Genomic DNA, 24078 nt, shown 5'->3' with positions numbered 1-24078 from the left:
TGAATGTCAGCATTATACAGGAAGATCCCAAAGGTATGCAGTACAGGGGATGCTGTTGCAGCTTCCTTCACTTGATGCTATCAAATGAGCTCACAGTCTGTAAGATAAAACTTAGAAAATCTGAAGGTCAATAAGTGCCTAGTTTTATAGCATGAGTTTAAGTTCAAACTCTTCATTACTTTATGTGTGCTTCTATGGAAAAACCATATCTAAAACAACACTCTGACAGATGAAATTTACCAGAGAAATGAAACAAAACTTACCGTGAACTGCTGTACCGATTGGTAGAGTTTTTTTTCCTTTCAGTAACAATAGGAGGGGACCTTCAAGATGGCAGAGGAGTAAGACGTGGAGATCACCTTCCTCCCCACAAATACATCAAAAATACATGGATGTGTGGAACAGCTCCTACAGAACGCTGGCAGAAGACCTCAGACTTCCCAAAAGGCAAGAAACTCTCCATGTACCTGGGTAGGGCAAAAGAAAAAAGAAAAAACAGAGACAAAAGAATAGGGACGGGACCTGCATATCTGGGAGGGAGCTGTGAAGGAGGAAAAGTTTCCATACACTAGGCAGTCCCTTCACTGGCGGAGATGGGGGGTGAGTTGGGGGGAAGCTTTGGAGCCATGGAGGAGAGTGCAGTGCAGAGGGCAAAGTGGAGAGATTCCCATACAGAGGATCGGTGTCGACCAGCACTCACCAGCCCGAGGGGCTTGTCTGCTCACCCGCCGGGGCAGTGGGGGCTGGGAGCTGAGGCTCGGGCTTCAGAGGTCAGATCCCAGGGAGAGGACTGGGGTTGGCTGCGTGAACACAGCCTGAAGGGAGCTAGTGCGCCACAGCTAGCCCAGAGGGAGTCCGGGAAAAGGTCTGGACCTGCCTAAGAGGCAAGAGACCATTGTCTTGGGGTGCGCAAGGAGAGGGGATTCAGAGCACCGCCTAAACGAGCTCCAGAGATGGGCGCAAGCCGTGGCTATCAGCTTGGATCCCAGAGACGGGCATAAAACACTAACGCTGCTGCTGCCGCCACCAAGAAGCCTGTGTGCAAGCACAGGTCTCTATCCACCCCTTCGCCCACCCCGGGAGCCTGTGCAGCCCACCACTGCCAGGGTCCCGTGATCCAGGGACAACTTCCCCAGGAGAACACACGGTGCGCCTCAGGCTGCTGCAACATCAGGCTGGCCTCTGCCGCCGCAGGCTCGCCCCGCCTCCTCCGTACCCCTCCCTCCCCCCGGCCTGAGTGAGCCAGAGCCCCCGAATCCGCTGCTCCTTTAACCCCATCCTGTCTGGGCGGGAACATATGCCTGAGGGTGACCCACACGCAGAGGCAGGGCCAAACCCAAAGCTGAACCCCAGGAGCTGTGCAAACAAAGAAGAGAAAGGGAAATCTCTCCCCAGCCTCAGGAGCAGCGGATTAAATCCCCACAATCAACTTGATGTACCTGCATCTGTGGAATACCTGAATAGACAACGAATCATCCCAAAATTGAGGAGGTGGACTTTGGGAGGAACTGTAGACTTGGGGTTTGCTGTCTGTGACTGATTTATTTCTGATTTTTATGTTTATCTCAGTGCAGTTTTTAGGGCCTATTATCATTGGTGGATTTGTTTATTGGTTTGGTTGCTCTCCTCTTTTTTTATTATTATTTTTTTATTTTAATAATTACTTTTTATCTATTTTTTTCTTTTTTTCTCCCTTTTCTTCTGAGCCGTGTGGCTGACAGGGTCTTGGTGCTCCGGGCTAGTGTCAGGCCTGAGCCTCTGAGGTGGGAGAGCCAAATTCAGGACACTGCACCACCAGAGACCTCCCGGCCCCATATAATATCAATCGGTGAGAGCTCTCCCAGAGATCTCCATCTCAACGCTAAGACCCAGCTCCACCCAACGGCCAGCAAACTCCAGCTCTGGATGCCGAATGCCAAACAACTAGCAAGACAGGAACACAACACCACCCATTAGCAGAGAGGTTGCCTAAAATCATACTAAGTTCACAAACACCCCAAAACACACCACCGGACACAGCCCTGCCCACCAGAAAGACAAGATCCAGCCCCACACACCAGAACACAGGCACCAGTCCCCTCCACCAGGAAGCCTACACAAGCCACTGAACCAACCTCACCCACTGGGGGCAGACACCAAAAACAATGGGAACTACGAACGTGCAGCCTGCCAAAAGGAGACCCCAAACACAGTAAGTTAAACAAAATGAAAACACAGAGAAATATGCAGCAGATGAAAGAGCAAGGTAAAAACCCAGCAGACCAAACAAATGAAGAGGAAATAGGCAGTCTACCTGAAAAAGAATTCAGAGTAATGATGGTGAAGATGATCCAAAATCTTGGAAATAGAATGGAGAAAATACAAGAAATGTTAACAAGGACCTAGAAGAGCTAAAGAGCAAATAAACAATGATGAACAACACAATAAATGAAATTAAAAATACTCTAGAAGGGATCAATAGCAGAATAACTGAACAGGTAATCAGATAAGAACAGAAGAACAGATAAGTGACCTGGAAGATAAAATAGTGGAAATAACTACTGCAGAGCAGAATAAAGAAAAAAGAATGAAAAGAATTGAGGACAGTCTCTGAGAACTCTGGGACAACATTAAACTCACCAACATTTGAATTATAGGGGTCCCAGAAGAAGAGAACAAGAAAGGGACTGAGAAAATATTTGAAGAGATTATAGTTGAAAACTTCCCTAATATGAGAAAGGAAATAGTCAAACAAGTACAGGAAGTGCAGAGTGTCCCATACAGGATAAATCCAAGGAGAAACACTCCAAGACACATATTAATCAAACTATCAAAAATAAAATGCAAAGAAAAAATCTTAAAAGCAGCAAGGGAAAAGCAACAAATAACATATAAGGGAATCCCCATAAAGTTAACAGCTGATCTTTCAGCAGAAACTCTGCAAGCCAGAAGGGAGTGGCAGGACATATTTCAAGTGATGAAAGGAAAAAACCTACAACCAAGATTAATCTACCTAGCAAGTATCTCATTCAGATTCGACGGAGAAATTAAAACCTTTACAGACAAACAAAAGTTGAGAGAATTCAGCACCACCAGACCAGCTTTACAACAAATGCTAAAGGAACTTCTCTAGGCAGGAAACACAAGAGAAGAAAAAGACCTACAATAACAAACCCAAAACAATTAAGAAAATGGTAATAGGAACATACATATTGAAAATTACCTTAAATGTAAATGGATTAAATGCTCCCACCAAAAGACACAGACTGGCTAAATGGATACAAAAAGAAGACCTGTATATATGCTGTCTACAAGAGACCCACTTCAGACCTAGGGACATATACAGACTGAAAGTGAGGGGATGGAAAAAGATATTCCATGCAAATGGAAATCAAAAGAAAGCTGAAGTAGCAATTCTCATATCAGAAAAAATAGACTTTAAAACAAAGACTATTACAAGAGACAAAGAAGAACACTACATAATGATCAAGGAATCAATCCAACAAAAAGATATAACAATTGTAAATATTTATGCACCCACCATAGGAGCACCTCAATACATAAGGCAAATGCTAACAGTCATAAAAGGGGAAATTGACAGTAACACAGTAATAGTACGGGACTTTAACACCCCACTTTCACCAGTGGACAGATCATCCAAAATGAAAATGATCAAGTGGGGTTTATCCCAGGAATGCAAGGATTCTTCAATATACACAAATCAATCAATGTGATACACCAAATTAACAAATTGAATGATAAAAACCATATGATCATCTCAATAGATGCAGACAAAGCTTTTGACCAAATTCAACACTCATTTAGGATAAAAATTCTCCAGAAAGTAGGCATAGAGGGAACCTACCTCAACATAATAAAGGCCATATATGACAAACCCACAGCCAACATCGTTCTCAATGGTGAAAAACTGAAACCATTTCCACTAAGATCAGGAACAAGACAAGGTTGCCCACTCTCACCACTATTATTCAATATAGTTTTGGAAGTTTTAGCCACAGCAATCAGAGAAGAAAAAGAAATAAAAGGAATCCAAATCAGAAAAGAAGAAGTAAAACTGTCACTGTTGGCAGATAACATGACACTATATATAGAGAATCCTAAAGATGCTACCAGAAAACTAGTAGAGCTAATCAATGAATTTGGTAAAGTAGCAGAATACAAAATTAATGCACAGAAATCTCTTGCCTTCCTATACACTAAAGATGAAAAATCTGAAAGTGAAATTAAGGAAACACTCCCACTTACAACCAAAAGAATAAAATACCTAGGAATAAACCTACCTAAGGGGACAAAAGACCTGTATGTAGAAAACCGTAAGACACAGATGAAAGAAATTAAAGACAAAACAAACAGATGGAGAGATATACCATGTTCTTGGATTGGAAGAATTAACACTGTGAAAATGACTCTACTACCCAAAGCAATCTACAGATTCAATGCAATCCCTATCAAACTACCAGTGGCGTTTTTCACAGAACTAGAGCAAAAAATTTCACAATTTGTATGGAAACACAGAAGACCCCGAATAGCCAAAGCAGTCATGAGAAAGAGAAATGGAGCTAGAGGAATCAGGTTCCCTGACTTCAGACTATACTACAAAGCTACAGTAATCAAGACAGTATGGTACTGGCACAAAAACAAATATAGACCAATGGAACAGGATAGAAAGCCCAGAGATAAACCCATGCACAAATGGTCACCTTATCTTTGATAAATGAGGTAAGAATATACAATGGAGAGACGATAGCCTCTTCAATAAATGGTGTTGGGAAAACTGGACAGCTACACGTAAAAGAATGAAACTAGAACACTCCCTAACACCATACACAAAAATAAACTCAAAATAGATTAAAGACATAAATGTAAGGCCAGACACTATAAAACAATTAGAGGAAAACACAGGCAGAACACTCTATGACATAAATCACAGCAAGATCCTTTTTGACCCACCTCCTAGAGAAACGGAAATAAAAACAAAAATAAAGAAATGGTACCTAATGAAACACAAGCTTTTGCACAGCAAAGGAAACCATAAACAAGACAAAAAGACAACCCTCAGAATGGGAGAAAATATTTTCAAACGAAGCAACTGACAAAGGATTAATTTCCAAAGTATACAAGAAGCTCACCCAGCTCAATATCAAAAAAGGAAATAACGCAGTCCAAAAATGGGCAGAAGACCTAAACAGACATTTCTCCAAAGAAGATATACAGATGGCCAACAAACACATGAAAGGATGCTCAACATCACTAATCATTAGAGAAATGCAAATTAAAACTATAATAAGGTATTACCTCACACCAGTCAGAATGGCCATCATCCAAAAATCTACAAACAATAAATGCTGGAGAGGGTGTGGAGAAAAGGGAACCCTCCTACACTGTTGGTGGGAATGTAAATTGATACAGCCACTATGGAGAACAGTATGGAGGTTCCTTAAAAAACTGAAAATAGAACTACCATACGACCCAGCAATCCCACTACTGGTCATGTACCCTGAGAAAACTGTATTTCAAAGATTCATGTACCACAATGTTCATTGCAGCTCTATTTACAATAGCCAGGACATGGAAGCAACCTAAGTGTCCATCGACAGATGAATGGATAAAGAAGATGTGGCACATATATACAATAGAATATTACTCAGCCATAAAAAGAAATGAAATTGAGTTATTTGTAGTGAGGTGGATAGCCCTAGAGTCTGTCATACAGAGTGAAATAAGTCAGAAAGAGAAAAACAAATACCATATGCTAACACATATATATGGAATCTACAAAAAAAAAAAAAAAGAAATGGTTCTGAAGAATCTAGGGGTAGGACAGGAATAAAGAGCAGACGTAGAGAATGGACTTGAGGATACGGGGATGGGGAAGGGTAAGCTGGGACGAAGCGAAAGAGTAGCATTGACATATATACACTACCAAATGTAAAATAGATAGCTAGTGGGAAGAAGCTGCATAGCACAGGAAGATCAGCTCGATGCTTTGTGACCACCTAGAGGGGTGGGATAGGGAGGGTGGGAGGGCGACGCAAGAGGGAGGAGATACAAGGATATATGTATACATACAGCTGATTCATTTTGTTATATAGCAGAAAGTAACACAACATTGTAAAGCAATTATACTCCAATAAAGGTGTTTTAAAAAAATTTTTTAAAGTAAAAAAAACCGCAAAACAATAGCAACGGTCACTTAGAATGTGTGAAAAGTCCAAGCCCTAATGATGGATGGCAATTTAATTTGAAATATCAGAAATACATTCTATGTTCATTTAGAAAATTGTGACTGGGTTACATATCAGGAACATTCATCTATTCACTCCACAAAAATGTATTATCTATTATATGCCAGTAGACCACGGTTCCTGCCTGTGTAATAGTCTGTCTAGCATATGAGAAAGTTTTGTTGTTGTAAACATCTGTGATTATCATATGTTAAATGGCACCACACTTTAAGAAGAACATAATAAAAATAATAATCATTTTTATTTAGTAACATAATTTCCAAAAAAGTTCATATATATATAATCAGTGATAGTATCCAATATATTTATTGACTGGTACAGCAAGGCTCCAACAAACCAAAATGTAAATAGAATAAGATTGATTTTGGAAGAAATTTGTGGAGTACAGAATCTCAGCCATTATGTCCACTTGTATGTGTGGTTTGAAAGTTTCCACAGAGCCAGGGACAGGACCTTAAAATGGAATGTGTCTCCACACCATAAGCAAGATGAAGGCTAACAAGAAATCATAATATTGGCAAATAGAAATTGATCATTAATTCATATTTACTACATGTATACCATGTGTCAGAAACACATTTGGAGGTATAGAAGAAGTAAAATAAGTCCTAGGATGATAGCAGGAATTTGGAAGGAAAGAAACAGGATGATCCAGAAGGAGAAAGAATAAATGAACTTCAAGGAGATGTTGTGAAGGAAATTTTTCACAACTATCACAGCTATTTCCTCTGTGAAGTATTCAAGGTAATCTCTTAAGAGAAAACAGTGCAGCATTAAGTGCAAAAGTTGTTAAGAGTAGTAAAAAATTACCAGCATAGGGAATGGGTAAGGATATGTTAAGATTTGCTAGACAATACTGAGAGTCAGTAGTTGGAAATCATAAATGTATAAGGCAGGCAATCAACATGGTTATATGATTTGTTTCAGTATTACTCAATGCCTAGTTCCAGGATCAGCACAAACAGATGGTTAGATTATTCTAGAATTGAGGATTAGGATAATGGAATAACAAGGTCATATGAGTGTTGAGAACTGAGAGCACTGGTGAGAGAGATTCAGCTGAAGTACCATGGGTTGACAGCTGGATTGAATAAGGAAATGAAGCCAAAGGAGGCTTATCGATCAAGAACATATGAAGCAAAGAAAGTAGAAGAATCAATGAGAGTGAAGAGCAGCTGCTTCCCTGCATAAAACCTGCAGAAGGGCATTCTGCGGCCTGGAAGAAGAGTTTAATTTACTTCTGATAACAAGGCTTTCTATAATCATGTTTGCCTAGCCAGTTCATTTCTTATTCCTTCCCCCAAATACTCCCAGGAATCCACATGTCCTGGCATACCCAATGACTATGCTGCTTCCTGTTTTCAAGTCACTGCTGTTCTTTCTGAAGAGCTCCTTCTCTTCTCCTAAATCCCCATTCACCTGATGGACTTCTCAGCCTTCAAGACTCATCTCAAGAATCTTTTCCTTTTTAAAGTCTCCTGTGGTAATCTGTCTGCAAAAAAGAGCTGCCAATTTTCATCCCATCCCAGTACACTCATGCCATTACTCCAACAAAAAACCCTTGATTATGGGCAGGCCAATAGAATGCTAAAGAACTGGCACTGTACCAGTTCCAGCTTAACACAACTAGCATACTATAAATTTCAGGCTATCCTGCATGGAGTAGAGACATCATGCAGAGAAGAAGGCCAAGGGAGGAGAGTTGACATATAGCACCCATACCCCCAGACATGTAAATAAGACCTTCCTGGCCCTTCCTGCCCATTTCAGCCACCAGTTGAATGCAGGTGGAGCCCAGTCAACCCACAGAATGGTAAGAAATAAATCAGTGCTATTTTAAGCCACTAAATGTAGGGTTTTAGTTATATAATTATAGATTAATGATATATCTCCCATTTTCAACTCAAGTGCAACTGCTCAAACTTTCCACTGTATCACACTACTGTACCTAAAATATACCTCTATTATTTTACTTATCACACTAGGATTGCAAAAAATGTTTGCATATCCACTCCCTTCCTATTCTGTGAAATATCTCAGTACAATTTTGTGTGTATATATATATATATATGTGTGTATATATATATATATGTATATATATATATATACATATATATATATATATATGTATCTCCTAAATCTTAGCACACAACATATGATAGATACTCAATATATGATGTGAACTAAGTTGAATCTAAATTGAGTTAGTGGGAGGGAGAGAGGGAGAAATAAAGACGCTATGCTCAGTCACTGGAATTTCATGGTTAAATATTTCACAAGTGGAGCAGTTTCTAGAAAAATATGGAAACATGTTGGAGGTGAAGTTGGCTCAGGTACAATCTAGGAATTGAGGTAAGAGTGGGTGCATCATTGAGGATGTGGACTTGTGGCCTAGTATGATGATGGAATTTGTGTAGAGTGGAAGATGGTGATCCTGAATGGGGAGAGATTGTGAACTTCAGAAAAGGAGAGGCTGTGAGTGACAGGTTTTCACAATTCCAACAATGCTCTTAAAGCAACAGTGGACAATTAAGATGATGAGGGTCCAACCTTCTGCCCAACATACGCTCAAGAGAGAAAAAGTAAATCTGTACTCCACAAGCGTATTATAAGTAAGTATATTATTCTGGTTTTCCAATCAGCCATTTGAGTGCACCTTCTCAGTCTCCTCCCCCTGAATCCTTTTGTTCCATAGCCACTGAAAGCTTTCTGCTCAATCCTCTTCCCTACACCTATTCTCTGGGCTATCTGAGTCACTCTTATGGCTTCAACCATCACTTAATCTGAACTTTCTCACCCCATATCTTTCATGAGCTTCAGGACTGTTATTTCCAATTCTCTTCTGAATATCTCCACTCTCTGGTCTTTCGGATATATCAAAGTCAAGACGTTAAAGCGCAAACTGATTATTTTCTATTCAAACCATGATTTTCCTCCTGTATTTCCCAGCCCAGTAAATGGCATCACTGCCCACTTGGTCAGTATAGAAAGAAACAGCACAATGGTTACAAGCTTGGGTTCTGGGATTAGTCAAACAGAATGTGCTTGAATCTGTCCTTCATAGATTACTACCCACATGATAACTGGCAAATTACTTAACTTTTCAAAGCTTCAGTTTTTGTCATCTGTTATAATCCTCAAAAGCTTGTGAAGAGGATTAAATAAATGCCTATCCAAACCCTCAAAACTAAACATGCAAACTAGACCTCTTGAAGCCATCCTTAACTTTTTCCCCTTCCCTTAGCACCCGACTCTCCCAAGCAACTGACCACAAAGCTCTATTAATTGCTTCTAAAAGGTATCTTGGGACTTCCCTGGTGGTCCAGTGGGTAAGACTCCAAGCTCCCAATGCAGGGAACCTGGGTTCGATCCCTGGTCGGGAACTAGATCCCGCATAAATGCCGCAACTAAGAGTCCGCATGCCGCAACGAAGATCCCATGTGCCACAACTAAGACCTGGAGCAGCCAAAATAAATAAATAAACTTTTTTTTTTTTTAAATAGGTATCTTAAAATATGCCTTTGTCCATTGTCACTTTCACTGCCCTAGCATAATACTGAAACGTACTTCAAATGTCCATTACTAATCTAGCCTAAACTGCCTTTCACACCAGTGTCAGAGATAGCTTTTCAAAAATACAAATCATATCACATCCTTGTCTTCACCTTCAAATTTTTTCAATTGTTCATTTCCCACAAAAGTAATGCCAAACTAAAAAAAAAAAAAAGTAATGCCAAACTCTTTAGAATCTTATATTTGCCATCTTTCCCTGATTTACCTTTACAGTCTAACTGTACATCATTTCTCACCATTCCCTAGATTTTACACTGTCATTCTCCAAACATACTCTTCCGCCTTCATGTCTATTTCCTTTCCTACATACTCAGTCCTCAATTCTCCTCTGAGAATTCTTGCTCAGGCTCAAATATGATTCCCTCTGTGTTGTCTTCTCAGAACCCCCAAGGACATAGATTGCTCCCTCATCTGTTTTCCCTTAGTACTGTATACAAACCTGTCATAGCCTTTATCACACTACAATATAGCTATTAATTCATTTGTCTATCTGTCCAGCTATACTCTGATCTCCTCCTCAGAGACACGAATAGTGAAATATTTATTATGGCATTACCAATCTCTAACATAGTTCCTGGAATATACCAGTACATGTGAGATACTCGATAAATTGTTGAGAGAATGGATGAATGAATGAATGAACAAAGAAACTATGTAGCCTGAATGGTTCTGGCTCTACATTATTTAAATATGAATTAAATCCAAATAGTTCCAGTACATAAAAAGAGAAAATCCTGAAACTTAGGCACTAACTTGAAATACATGATCTACAAGTATTTTTCCCAGCTCCAAAATTCTGTGATATTATCATCAACTGAGCTAAAGATTTTCTCCAGGCAAGTAGGATTAGAATTTTGTCTGGGACACACAAATTTGTAGAATGAGGTCTAGTGAGTTGTTTAGGGTGTGTTTCTAATTCATTCTATCATATTACCGTTAATAAATTATGTTTTGTGAAGTCTATACTTTTCAATTTAGCAAAATTGAATTATGCACAATAGTTGATATTTCAAAATGATAACATAGGGAAGAAAGTGTTTTTTTCCTAAAATCTTGTCAGTTTGAGTGACATGTGAGTACCCAGCACTGAGCATCTGTTGGAGAAATCTTATTGTTCTGTGTCTGTCACTAGAAAATTGCAACAAACGTTGCAAGACCTACACACTGAAAATGTTATGATGTGTTTTTAAAACTGCTTTCCACAGAAGGTCCTTTATTTTATTAGAAAATTATAAGCAAACAAGTCTTGTTTAATGGCTTTCAAAGTATAAGCACATTTCATGTCAAAATTGTTTTACTCTCAACTGCTTACTTGTGTGAGAAATCTGTCAAGCACTGGTGCCCAAGAAAATAGGGTACCATGGCAGAAGATTTTTTTGCTGAAGGAAATAATGTATGCTCAATTAAACCAATACAGCGTGTGTAATGATCTGATTCCATCTTAGGAAGAACTGTCAGCTTTCTGTTCTGGGATCAGAATTTTCCTAATGCCTGGACTTTTGGTGAATTCTATGTAACAAGTGACACAGTCTTGAGCTTGTATCTCAGAGAAAGTTGGGCTCTTATTTTTTCTCCTTTCAATACTCAAATATTCTTGGGAATTTTACCTTTCTTCCTGATATCCTGTCTCTACTCCTTTTCCATACTGTTTTTAACTTGCTAAATATTTTAACAATTAAATATTCAGCCAGTTTTTCAGGGGAAACAACGGTTGGTTGTGGTGTTATTTTATTTGAGAGTCATTCCCAAGTGCTTTAGCTCTTCAAATATCAAAAAATGTATGCTTCAAAATGAATAGATGCTAATAAAATATGGTGAAAAAATCCTCGAGCACCCCAATGTCCCCTTATAGTCTATGCTATTTGACAAGTTTATACCAATCTGTTTCTGTAAGCAGAGATCATTAACAGAACTTTCCCCCAAAAAAGATGACAATAAATATATAACACTTAAGATGCATGTTTTTCTAGATAGTCTTTAAAAAAGATGACTTCTAAACATAACATAATAATATTTTATGTTACTAAACTGCCATCTACTGTGCTTGTTCACCCAGTACACAATACCATCTTTTACAGGCTTGCCTTTTTCAATGAATATGTGAATTTATCCCCCAGCTGTTTCTTGACATTCTTTCTTTCCCTTGTTCTAGCCATGTGTACTCCTTAGAGACCAGGAAAAAAATTATTTCAACTAATTATAGTCCTACCAAAGCCTTTCACATCATTTAAGACTCTGATTATACACAGTGCCATGAAGACGTGTCAGTTTGAGACAAGAAGAGGTTTAGAGAGGTTTACACTTTGCAGAGTGCCACCTGTCTCCAAAGGGCACAGTCATTAAGAAGCTCCAGGTGCACGTTGTGGGAGCAAAACAGCATAATGAAGTCCTCTGCCTCCTCGTGCACCTTGTGATTAATAACATTCCCCTTCAGTTGTAGCAGATTGTGCACCATGTTCGCTGCAAGAAACCTGGAATACCAGTCTACTTTTCTATCTTTCTCTAAATAGAATAAATTGCCATTTATCTATGACATGAATCAGAAGAATATACAAAATAGGGTATTTCTGATACAATCTACTTTTATAAGAGCAGCTAATAAGCCAACTGAATGATATTTATTCAATAAGCAACATTTAATATGTATCACTGATCGAATTCTACCTGATCCTTTTTATCCTATATCCACACACGTAGAAATATAATTGATATCTGTACTGATAACCCGAAGGCGTTGTAAAATTCCAAGTTGCTTCATGAATCATAGAAATGGGAAAGAAAACTGACATTTATCAAATACCTATTATTTACTAGACATTTTCACTAGCACTATCACATTTTATCCACATAACAGCCTGGTCAGGTAAATATTGTTATCCTCATTTTCATGACTGAATGGGATTGAGGCTCAGAGAGATAATAAGAACCAAAACTTATTGATTGCTTACTATTTTCCTGGCATTGTGTTTATTAATTTAAAGGTATTGCCTCAATTAATCTTCAGACCCACATTATGGAGTAGATGCTATCATTATTCTCCTTTAATAGGGGTGACTCAGAGAAGTTAAATAACTTGCCCAAGATCACACAAATAATATGTAGTAAAGCCAAGATCTGAACCCAGGCAAACTGTTTCCAATGCCTGTACCATTAACACCAACATTATGTGTGTGACTGTACTTTAATGTTAAATGAGTTATATTATTATTTTGTTTTTGAAAATTGGGAATACATGTTTGGTACACGTGGTAACATTCAACTAATCTAACTCCCCTACTAATAGCTATTAATACTTGTTCCTTATTATGCATTTACCGTCAAGCATTTTACATGCGTCATCTTGTTTGAAATTCACACACATATGTAATACTATCCCCATTTGACTCTGATAAAACTGAAGTTTGGAGAATAACAATAAGAATAATCACAGCAAACACGTGGCACTTACTATGTGCTAGACACTCTTCTCTCAAAGAGTTTAAAATATAGTACTTATTTAATTCTGACAACAACAAAATGATGTATTATTATTCCTACTATACAGATGAGGAAACTGAGAGGTAGCATTTTGACCTTTGCTGTGAAAGTGAAGAATTGGTCCCGCTGTGTTTTTTAAAATTACCTCTCCCGTATCCACCCTGGGGCCGTGTCACGTTGGGGAGGGGGAGCCATTGGTGCAGGGCCAGTTTTGTCAGCAGAGCGGAAATTCCAGTCCCAAAAGCCCATGATTTTAACCACTACTCTAAACTGTGGAACAATTTAAAGTAGTCATTCCTTGTTTATTGCAGCAAATGTTAGCGACATGCCTTAACTATAATAGCGTTCATCACAATCAAACATTTTGTTGGATACCCAGTAATATAAATTATGCACATTTGGTATGGAGTGGGAGGGAATCAAGCCTATACAATTTCACACTGGTCAGGCTTGTGCATAGTTTCAATGATGGCAAAAATAAAATTCCTTTCTTCATGTGTTCTACAAATATTGAGTGCTATGTTCCAGGTACTAACATTAAAGAAATAAATAAGACTTACTCACTATCTATGAGGAATTTGGGATACATAAAACACATAGGTAATTACAACCTAAAGGGACAGTTACTAAAATAGAGTTTTGCTTTCTAAGCCAAAGCCAAAGCCACAAACCACTATGTGTTACGTTGCCACACAGCCCCAAAAGAGGTTACACACAGGACAGAGCTGGCAAAAAAAGAGGAAGGTAGAAGAGCATTCCTCCATACTGATAGGGTAAGACAGTTAAAAATACTGTTATAAAATGGTACAGATGACCGGTTTGAAGGGCAGAAATAGAGACACAGATGTAGAGAACAAACGTATGGACGCCAAGGGGGGAAAGTGGCTGGGGGCGGGGTGGTGGTGGGATGAACTGGGAGACTGGGATTGACATGTATACACTAATATGTATAAAATAGATAACTAATGAGAACCTGCTGTATAAAAAATAAATAAAATAAAATTCAAAAATTCAAAAAAAATACTGTTTTAGCAGTTGCAATAATATTTAAAGTTCCAATAATGTTTATGTGTGAACTAGAGGTAGAATTCACTTTCTCTCCCCATCCCTTACCCACCCCCGTTTAATTCCCTCCATCTATCAGCTCTCATTGTCTCTCCTTGACTTCTTTTTGTGAGTGGGTTCTCTCTATATATTGGCTCTCACACTTCCATTTACCAGCTTAGAAACTCAAATGGAGAGAGAACTTCTCTCTCCCAACATTCCTAATCAAATCCTAGGTAATAATTCTGACTGGTCTTTCCTGATGCACATATTCATTCTTCAACCAATCACCATGACCAGGCAAGCTAACACACAGGATTGGATTATCAAGTCAGACTCACACAAATCAGAGATTTTTACCTAGCATCAAGCTTTACTAAAAATTCCAAGAGTACAGGCAATCAAGAGACAAAGATAAAGCAGTGAAAGGTCTGGGACATTCTTGCCAGGTCCTTCCTATCCACTAGCCCAGAATAATAGACAAGACCTGTGTGAAGCTTTGCAGATTGTTATTTCACAGAGTGAAGCATGTAATTTCTAAAACATCTCCATTTTATACCTCAGAGAGTTGTGCAGCTTACATGACATTCTCTTGGGAGGCCATGTCCCATAAATCAATAGATTCCAGATCTACTTACTGTAAGCAATCCTTACCAAGGGAGAGCCTACTCAGGGCATTCTGTGGATAAGGCTCCTCCTCCTGTCTAAAATCATTACTCTATTTACCTGGAAGTCCAGTTGAGGAGATTAGACCAGATCACCTCCCTTCTTTGCTTTTTCCTAGTGCTATCTCTCAGGTCAAGTAAGGGAATGTCACAGGCCAGCTACTTTACTTCTTCCTCCCCTTCAGGAGACCGGGCATTCTGATTGCATGGCCTGGGACAAGAATCCCACACTGGGCTTGGGGTTAAGGGGAGCACCATGATTGACCTTCCCCCCCTAGAAGCACCTGGAGTATGAGATTGCAACAGGAAAGCACATTAAGCAGATATAAACTGTGACTGCTTTGGTCCGGTCTGCTATCTGTCCAGATAACAGACTTTTAAGATTTCTAGCAATGTACAACTTTCCTGTTCCAAAACTTTATTTTTCTCTAGATTCTAGCTGTGAAAAACTCTCCAGTTATATCCTGTGGCTCACTGAATGAAGGCAAAAGAACAAGTAGTGACAGCAAAGAATGGGAACAACTAGACTCAATCTTGTGGTCTGTGGGAAAGTCGAAGAAATGCCTAATAAAGCCTCACAAGGAATCTTACAAAGAATATCTCAAGCAAGTATTTTCCATCCAATTCTCTTAATGTCCTCACATCCATTTGCCTACAGAAATTCTAACACAGCAACTGAATTTCTTTAACCTTAGGCAGGGGGCAGAAACAGCTACCCTACTGACTTAATACTCCAGCAGGCATTTTTTTGTTTGGCTAAAACAGTATTTATTTTTAGGTTAAATTGGAATGTCTCTGAATAGTCTGTCACAGTCTCTTTCACTACCTAGTGTCTTACACTGGCCTGCTCTACTCATTTATGCTACTGCCTTGTCCCTGTAAACATTTGAGGTTTTTTGTTGTTTTTTTTTTTTAATTTATATATTTTTATTTATTTATGGCTGTGTTGGGTCCTCGCCTCTGTGCAAGGGCTCCCTCCAGCCGCGGCAAGCGGGGGCCACTCCTCATCGCGGCGCGCGGGCCTGTCACCATCACAGCCTCTCCCGCTGCGGAGCACAGGCTCCAGACGCGCAGGCTCAGCAACTGTGGCCCACGGGCCCAGCCGCTCTGCGGCATGCAGGATCCTCCCGGACCAGGGCTCGAACCCGCGTCCCCTGCATTAGCAGGCAGACTCCCAACCACTGCGCCACCAGGGAAGCCCCACATTTGAGGTTTTTGAGCCATGGTTTAAGGTCTTGACTTCGCTAAACTGAAAATTCTTTTGAAAAGAATGTATACTTAAATTGTTTTTAGTTATTTACATCAGTGTAATGCCCATAATACTCTCTAATTATGCCCATATTACACTTACAACACTACTTCTTAACTATCTCTTTACACATCTGTATTCATTTGCAGTCTGTGAGTTCCTTAAAGAAAGAGGCTGTGATATCGTCCTCTTTGTAGCTACATCTAGCCTTGTCTTGTTGAGTGAATGCATAAATTAATGAATGAATATGCTGTTAGCATCAAGCATTGCATTCCTCCTGTGACATGGGACACCTGTGAAGTCCTGTGTCAGCTAAAATATCTTTGTCATAGATTGATGGTAGACTAACAAATTTTTATTCTGATATGATTTTTCCCACAAATTTGCATGTAATCTCAGTAATTACCCACTTTTTTTTTTAAACACATGTGGTCTAGAAAGTACTGCATTAAACTTGCAGCTGACACCTTATACTTGCTTTGCCTTTCAGCCTCCAGCAGGGCCAGCCTCCTTGACCTAATTAGATTCTCCACTCCCACATAGCTAGTAAATACTATAATTAATTTATAAAGGACTCTGAAACACCAGCTGGCAATAATTTCCTATTGCACAGAACAAAAAGAGTATTTAAATTGTAGGATATCTGTGAAATGTATATGTGTGTATACTTACATCTTTTAATCCACTGAATTTCCAGGAATGTCAAATTGTAAAGTGTACTAAGTAAACAATGTTTAATAATTTCGTCATTTCTTTCAGCACATTAATTTTAAGTTGTAGAAAGAAATCTGTGCGACAAAAAAATCTTAGAGACGTATATTTGGGGTATGTGAGATTTGCATGTCTATGGATATTCACACACATCCCAAGCACTATAATAAACTATGTTGTTCTTAAAAGAATGTGAAGAAGAAAAAGGTGGACAGTTATTTTAAGGATTTCTCAATGCCTTGAGATAGTGATGAATGTAGTGAACATCTGCTGGAGTATTTGGCTGTTCAAGAGCTGTGGTAGGCAGAATCTTTAAGATGGCTCCTAAGATTCTTGCTCCCTGGTACACATGCCCTGTATTATACCCTCCCTTTGAGAGTGGGCAGGACCTGTTAATGTGATGGCATGTCACTCCTTTAATTTAATTTTTTAATTGGTATACTATAGAGCAAAGGTGATGGAATCATTTCTCCCAAGATTACATTATGTTATACAAGACTACATTTGTGGTGATGGTGGTAATAGTAATGGTAGTAGCAGGAGCCGCAGGAACAGATTGTAAAGAAATTCTCCTGCAGGCTTTGGCGAAGTAAGCTCCATGTTGCAAGAGGGCTGTGTGATCAGGGCCTGAGGGCAGTCTCTGAGAGCTGAGAGAAAATCCTGGCTGACATCTGGCAAGAAGACAGGGACCCCAGTCCTCTAGCTACTAGGAACTAAATTTTATCAACAACCTGAATGAGTTTGGGAGATGTCCCTTAGCCTCAGATGAAACTGCACCCCCAGCTGATACCTTGATTACTATCTGGTGAGACCCTAAGCAAAAATAAGGCATACTCAGACTTCTGACCGACAGAAACTGACAGATAATGAACTGTGTTGCTTTAAGCTGCTAAATTTGTAATTTGTTAACACAGCACTAGAAAACTGATATGAAAACCAACTGCCACCCCACAGAGGCAAGTCCCAGAGCTTCTCGGGGACCTGGTGGATCCCATGCACAGTGAGAGGGGGGTATTGTCGAGAGGGTCCTAAAAGGGAGAAACAGGGACTGAGGCCAATAAAATCCTGGTACAGATTTAGGGTGTCCTGCCCAGAAGGGCCTGCTAACCTGGCCAGTCCCCAGCAGACAATAGAACATTTCAGGGCTTCCATTTCCAGGACCCACACAAGATTAGGTTCTGCCTCCCAGGCCCTGCCAGATGGTCCCAGGCACCACAGAGGACTTAGAACATTTGGAGGAAGGTTCTCCAAAGTGTCCCCCACACCCCGTCCCCTAGAGGTGCAGGGATGGGTTAATAGTCCCTATTGCTCAGGTCTAAGGGTGGTAACTGCATCTGTCTGTCCTGGAACTAAGTAGCAGGGGAAACTGGTCCGCAAAAAGAAAATTATGTGTAAGCAGAGACAGCGACAAGAGAGGAGAAAGCACGCTGCTTGGATGCGAGATGACTTCTTTTAGTCTCCTTCTGAATCTGTGCTGTATTCTTGCCTTCCTATTCCATCAAATACCTTTTCTTTATAATATTAATTCCCTTCCCCCTTTCATGATTTAAGCCATTTTATTTTTATTTTTGTTACTTGCAAGCATACAGAGCTCTAATACAATATTCGAAGCCAGATTCTTAGCTTTGTAGATTCGGAAACTCAAGTTTATCATTTCCACCAGGGCACATTAACCTCTTGGGGATCAATATGTTAAGAGGACACATAAGAAACTAATATGCACCTCAGAATGTCAATTTATCAATCTATAAAGAGAGCTGTATCTAGAAAGAAAAACTTGTATGGAGAATTCACTCTGGGTATTTCACCATGGTAGGTTAAATGCACTCAGGAGAGGAAATTACCAATCACAGGGTTGTTTGGTGAGCATACACAGTTGTCCCCTGGTGCCCTCGGGGGCATTGGTTCCTGAACCCTAGGCAGATACTAAAATTGGTGGATGCGCAAGTTCAATAGTTGGCCTTCCCGTCCACATCCAACCTGGGTTGTGTAGTAGTGTGTTTATTGAAAAAAAATTTGTGTATAAGTAGACCCGTGCAGTCCAAACTCTTGTGTTCAAGGGTCAATGATAATGAGAAGAGAATGAGTAGTCTTGAGGGATTTTTCTTTCAAGTTAGGATAATTGAAATTCCTTCTCTACTCTAGGAATATTTCTCTTTGAAAAGTTAGCTGTAGTCCTTGAACTCAAATAGCTTTCTATTCTGGTCATTGCCAGATATATTCTTATATTTTGTCTACTGTTATCCTAGACTTATCTCAAGTCATCTTTCTGTTGACATATGATTCTCCCAGAAAAATTTTACTAACTATAGTTGATTAACTTTTTGGAACTTTAACTGCATGTTATTCACCACCTCTGGCATCTATTACTTGTGAGCCTTTAATTGAATAATAATAACCATTATTTATTGAGTTCTGTTTATCAGGCACCTAAGTGAGCTTTCTCACTTAATCCTTTTAGCAATTCTAAAATACTGATACTATTATCACCCTCTCTGTTTCCTAGATGAAGAGGCAAAATACAAATAGTTTAAGTGATTTGCCTAAGGTCACATATTTAACAAGTAGTAGAGCTGAGATTTGAACCCAAGAAATCTGACTCCAGAGTCATCATATATTACACCTTATGGCCTTTCACAAGGTCCTTACAGTTTCTAAACCTTGATTTCTTATCTGTAAACAAAGCTAATAATATCTTTCCTAGGGGCTCCCCTGGCAGTCCAGTAGTTAGGATTCCATGCTTCCAAGGCGGGGGTGGGGTGGGGTCAGGGTGCGGGTTCCATCCCTGGTCGGCTGGTCAGGGCACTAGGATCCCACAAGCTGTGCAGTGAGGCCAAAAAAAAAAAAAACTTTCCTAAAGACTGCTGGGAGTCTAAATGTGACAATGGATGTAAAGCTCTTAGCACACTACCGAATATACAGTAAACAGCTATTATTAAAATAATTCCCTTGGGAATATGGATCAGATTTGGAAGAGTCCCGTTCACCTTAATATCACAAACACAAACCAGATTTTAGAGTGAGTTAATTAATTCTATTTTCAGATGGCTGATCTAAACAGTCACATGCTAATCCTTCCAACCTCAATTCCAAATGATACTTTATTACCCAATTTCTAATTCTGAGTGCCTTCTGGAGGCCACAGCCACCCAGCCCTCCATCTTGCAGACTGCATTTATTGCTCTAAAACTCAGTCACAACTTCACACACTCCCCAACTTTGCCTAGGGTAACTGCTGTCCTAGTGACCTAAGAAGTGACTTTCACTTTCCACAAATTCCCAGATTAAAATTAGAGAATTACTTAGTTATGAGCATTAAGTTCACAGATTTATTTATTTATTTAAATTCCTTGTTCTTCTGAGTAAGACCTACTTACTTCAAGAACAAATATCTTATGGTTGCTTGTTAAGTTATAATTCCAGATATTTTATAACACAAGGATTTATATATTATAAATTTTTTAAAAAATTCTGGTCAGTTAAAAAAACATGATTTTAATATATTTCAATTGTAACTCATGCAGTGAATTTAAGATTTGGAACTTTATAAAGTTATTTTTCATTGTTTTTGAATAGCAGATTTTTTGCCTGCATGTGTCTGAACATGCAAGAACAAAATCTGCTTGATTTTTCTGTATTTTAAGAAAATTCTCTTAGTTTAGAAATGTAAACCTCAGAAGTTAGATCATTGCCACCTCAAACCCTCAGTTAACTGTAAAACTGAGAACAGATCTTTTCTTAATAGATTTGTAACACATCTTAATATGAGTTATGGCAGATTCAACATCCCAACTGTAAGAAACCTCAGTCGCCATTAGGGCCAGAAGGTATCCATGTATCAATCATACTCAGAATGTCACAGGGGGGTCTGTGATCACTCCTTTTGCCCCTAAAGTTAGTACAATATTTAGCCAGGATCTACTGGATGAGAAGGATAGGTGGGATATGGTGAAATGGGCAAATTTATTTGTTTACACTTATTGAAGTTTTAAGAAAATGCCTAAATCATAAGTGCCACAGTTAAATGAATTTTTATAAAATGAACATACTTATGGAACCAAAACCCAGACCATGACAAAGAATATTACCAGAACTCCAAAAAGCTCTTAACGTCCCCTTTCAGTCATTATCTCCTCCTCACTCCCTAGGGTAACCCTCATCCTAGTTTAGTTTGGCCTGCTTTTGAACTTCATGTAAATGGAATCATATAGCATGTGCTAGTGTGTATCTGGCTCTTTCAATTCAATATTTGTGTGTGTGTGTGTGTGTGTGTGTGTGTGTGTGTCTAATAGCCATACTCTTCAATGTGGCTGCGATTTGTTTATTGTCATTGCTGTATATAGAATTTCACTGTGTGAACATATAACAGTTTATTTACCCAGGCTACCATTTATAAGTAATTAGGAACTTCTAGTTTGGGGCTATTATGAATAGTGCAGCGATGAACATTATTATATACATCTTTAGTGAACATATGTGCATTTCTGTGGGGAACATACTACTTGGGAGTGGAATCTTATGGTCATAGGGTATGCATATGTTCAGTTTTAATAGATTCTGACAAACATTTTCCAAAGTAAACGATCAACTGACACTTCCACTAGCAGTGTATAAGAATTCTAGTTGTGGGAATTCCCTGGTGGTCCAGTGGTTAGGACTCTGTGCTTTCACTGCCGAGGGCGCAGGTTCGATTCCTGGTCGGGGAACTAAGATCCCACAAGCCACAAGGTGTGGCCAAAAAAAAAAAAAAAAAAAAAAAAAAAAAAAAAAGAATTCTAGTTGTTCGACACCCTCTCTAACACTTGGTATTGTCTAAATTTTTCATTTTAATCATTCTGATGGATGCATAGTGGTAATTTGTATTTCCTTGACTTGCAGTGCCAGCCAAAATGGAGTAAGACCACTACCGCCTATCTTTCCTACTGATTACAACTAAAAGTTCAGGGCAAAATACAAAAAGCAACTACCTGAGGACTCTAAAAAGTAAACAAAAACAGGCAGATTGGGGAGGAGAGTCAAAACTTAGAAAAATGCCCTGTGTGGTTTTTTTTCTACTTTCTCTCACAGCTTTGACCTGAGGTCTGGCACCCAGTGAAACCGTGGTTTCACAAAGGAAGCAAAAACAGAAAGAAATCCCATATTTCTAGCCAGACGAATGGGGAAAGGGAGCTTCTGTGAGCTAAAGTCTGTGGGGGAATACTTGGCTTTTTTCCTCCTTTTTTCCCTCTGGGCTTGACCTGAGAGTTAGGGCCTAGGCTTGGACAGCTACAACACCAAGAAAAACCCTGTCTTTCTAGACAAGGAAACTGGGAACAGGAGCTTCTGCAGTCCAAAGAATTTGGAGGGAATTCATGTTTTGTTTTGTTTTGGTCTTTTCTCTCACCTCTTTGCTCCAGTGTGGGCCCTAGTCAGAGGCTGTAGCTATGGCACAAAGCTAAAACTCCAAGAGAAACCTCATATTTCGAGCAGGAAAAGGAGACTCTGCAAAACAAAGAATATGAGAGGAATATCAAAAAGGGGTGAGCTGGAGAAGGGAACTCCTTAATTCTATGTATGAATCCACATAAGTCCTGTGCTCACACCTGAACTGACCATCTGCAGGGCAGACAAAAAGCTGCACAGCCAAAGATATGTTAACTGAACTACAATTTAAATTACTACCCAAGTTCCAAAATATTCCTGAGTGTTCTATGTATAGAATAGACTCAAAGCAGCACAATAAAACCTTTGAAAACAGAACTGATATGGAACCAGCACCCAGACTCAACTTGAGATACGAACCGAACTGGATTGACAGCCTCCTAAAACAAAACAAAACAAAAATCAACATTCCCCAAAGACTTTTATCAGGACCCAGAGTCTATGCAACATAAAATCAAAATGTCTTGGAGAAAAATCACAATTACTCGGGAATTCCCTGGCAGTCCAGTGGTTAGGACTCTGCACTTTCATTGCCAAGAGCCTGAGTTCAATCCCTAGTTGGGAAACTAAGATCCCCAAAGCTGCGCGGCAGAGGGGCGGGGGATCACAGTTTCTCAATATATAACGAACTGGAAAAATACGGCCAGCTTTTAAGGGAAAATCAACAGCTACCAACCTCTAGATAACCAAGATGTTACAATTACCAAAGACTTTAAAGCAATTACAATTAGAGTAGATGAAGACATTGTCTCTAGATATATGCTGTACTCTAGAAAAATTCTTGCATTTTTATATACGAATTAATGACAAAACCTGTGAACCAGAAGGGATTAAACTGTCACACAAAGTAACATTGTATAGCAGTATATATACTGCTAACTAGTGTATAGCAGTAAAATTAAGTACAGCTACATACAAATGTATGCAACAACCTAGTATGATTTAAAAGCACATTGCTGAACGAAAAAAAGTTGCAGACGATTACATAACAATAAACTATCCTTGTAAAGCTCAACCGTTTATCAAAGTTAACATACATGTACACAAATTAAATTTTTAAAAGCAAAGGAATAAACCCAAAATACACGAGAGTGTTACCTCTGGAGGAAAGCAAGGTAATAGAATGGGAAAAGACAGGTAATTTTAACAAAACTGGCAATATCCTAGTTCCAAAATTGCTGGTTGGTTCCCATGTGTACAATGCTTATCTGGTATACCTATTTACGTACCCCAAATCAATAAGTGTCTAAACGACATCCCGTGTCCATGGTGACAGAACAGAGTTCTCGAGCCTTTATTAAAATAACTTCTCCAGAAACACGAAGAGCCCACTAAACCTCACCCTCTCAGCGCAAGCCGAAGAACCCGCCTTTGCCAGCGGATCACCGCCACTTCCGCCCCCGCCTCCCTAGCTCCGCCCATCTGAGCAGAAGTACTTTCCTTTCGGGTCCTCCCGCCTGTAGGGGGCTCTCCGAGGCTTCTAGTGCCACGGAGGCCTCCCGCCTAGGCTGTCCCGGCGGCGCCTGTTAGTTTAGCTCAGATAATTTATTTGCATTGTAAGTCTTTCGGCTAGGAAAAAATCTCACAGGCATCTTATTCTGGAAAATAACGTTCAAACTCAATCCCGGCCGAGGGTTCTCACTGTCAAACTCTGTCGCAGTGGTGGGAAGGAGTCAGGCAGCGTGGGGACAGC

At 39.5% G+C, this 24078-nt stretch overlaps 1 long non-coding RNA gene across 1 annotated transcript in view; it reads right to left on the bottom strand.

The window, feature by feature from the left end:
* LOC137762339 (uncharacterized) overlaps positions 1-23764 on the bottom strand; it is a 46836-nt gene extending 23072 nt beyond the window's left edge. The window contains exons 1-3 of the long non-coding RNA XR_011073538.1: positions 23615-23764; positions 22348-22445; positions 264-467 (exon numbers count right to left, since the gene is read on the bottom strand). This is a non-coding gene — a long non-coding RNA (uncharacterized lncRNA). The remainder of the gene's footprint in view (positions 1-263; positions 468-22347; positions 22446-23614) is intronic.
* Positions 23765-24078: the final 314 nt, after the last annotated feature.

This window comes from Eschrichtius robustus, chromosome 3 (assembly GCF_028021215.1).
Source record: "Eschrichtius robustus isolate mEscRob2 chromosome 3, mEscRob2.pri, whole genome shotgun sequence".
In the NCBI taxonomy this organism is placed as follows: domain Eukaryota; kingdom Metazoa; phylum Chordata; class Mammalia; order Artiodactyla; family Eschrichtiidae; genus Eschrichtius; species Eschrichtius robustus.
Note: the sequence above shows the minus strand (reverse complement) of the source record. Positions and strands in the feature narration are given on the sequence as shown.